This window comes from Colobus angolensis, unplaced genomic scaffold, assembly GCF_000951035.1.
Source record: "Colobus angolensis palliatus isolate OR3802 unplaced genomic scaffold, Cang.pa_1.0 Scaffold7, whole genome shotgun sequence".
NCBI lineage: Eukaryota > Metazoa > Chordata > Mammalia > Primates > Cercopithecidae > Colobus > Colobus angolensis.
Genome location: NW_012120709.1, coordinates 26160220 through 26161160, shown reverse-complemented (window position 1 = coordinate 26161160; position 941 = coordinate 26160220). Strand labels below are relative to the sequence as shown.

General features: G+C 57.8%; 2 protein-coding genes across 2 annotated transcripts in view; both read left to right on the top strand.

The window, feature by feature from the left end:
* LOC105501131 (ferritin heavy chain) overlaps nt 1-513 on the top strand; it is a 10583-nt gene extending 10070 nt beyond the window's left edge. The window contains exon 2 of the transcript XR_001000141.1: nt 499-513. The gene's annotated coding sequence lies outside the window, so the exon portion shown is untranslated. The remainder of the gene's footprint in view (nt 1-498) is intronic.
* PVRL1 (poliovirus receptor-related 1 (herpesvirus entry mediator C)) overlaps nt 1-941 on the top strand; it is a 93964-nt gene that overhangs the window by 82600 nt on the left and 10423 nt on the right. The gene's annotated exons all lie outside the window — the stretch shown is intronic.

Genomic DNA, 941 nt, shown 5'->3' with positions numbered 1-941 from the left:
GCCTGGAGCCTGCTTTTGAATCCAGCACTGCGGCCCGGCTCCCAGATGCCCAGGGATTGTCTCCATGGGCATAGAACTCGCATCTTTCTGACTCTGCACACAGTGCCAGTGAGGCAGGGGTCCAACTCAACTACTCTAGTGCTGTTGCCACCCACGCCTTCCTGCCCCAGTCTCAGACCCAAGCCCCAAGAAGGGAGGCCAGGAGTGTCGGAGTCCTGCCAGCCTAGATGAGAGGAGGCTCCCTCAGCGCCACCTAGACCCACTGGAATTCCCACCCTCGGGGAAAATGGAAGCCTCCTGGGTGTGGGGAGTCCCTGTGCAGTGGCCAGCAGCTGAGGGAGGGAAGGTGGCTGGAGAGACCTGACAAAGACCCCAGATACTCCCACAGCCCTCCCTACACAGGCAGCTTCCTGGGCTCCACCCCAGGGGTTTCATTGGCTGGGACCCTGGAACATGGCTGTTTTTAGAGCTCTTCGGGGGACAATGACCCCAAACCAGTGATGTTTGGTTTCTGCAGAAACAGTCTCAGGCCCTGTGCTCTGCCCAGCTGTCCCACTGGGTGCTGGACAGTGGCTCCAGGAAGTCTCAGCCATGGTGGGTGATGAAGGAGGATCCTGCTGGTGCTGGAAGAGTCTGGTGCTCATCTTCATGCAGCTGGCCCAGCACTGCCACCATCACCACCACCATTACATCACCACCACACCACTACCATCAATCACACCACCACCATCATCACCATCACCACCATTATCATCACACCACCATCACCACCACCACCATCACCACCACCATCACCATCAACTTCATCACCACCACCACCACCATCACCATCATCACCACCACCATCACCACCACCACCATCACCATCATCACCACCACCACCATCACCACCACCATCACCATCACCACCATCACCATCATCACCACCACCACCATCACCA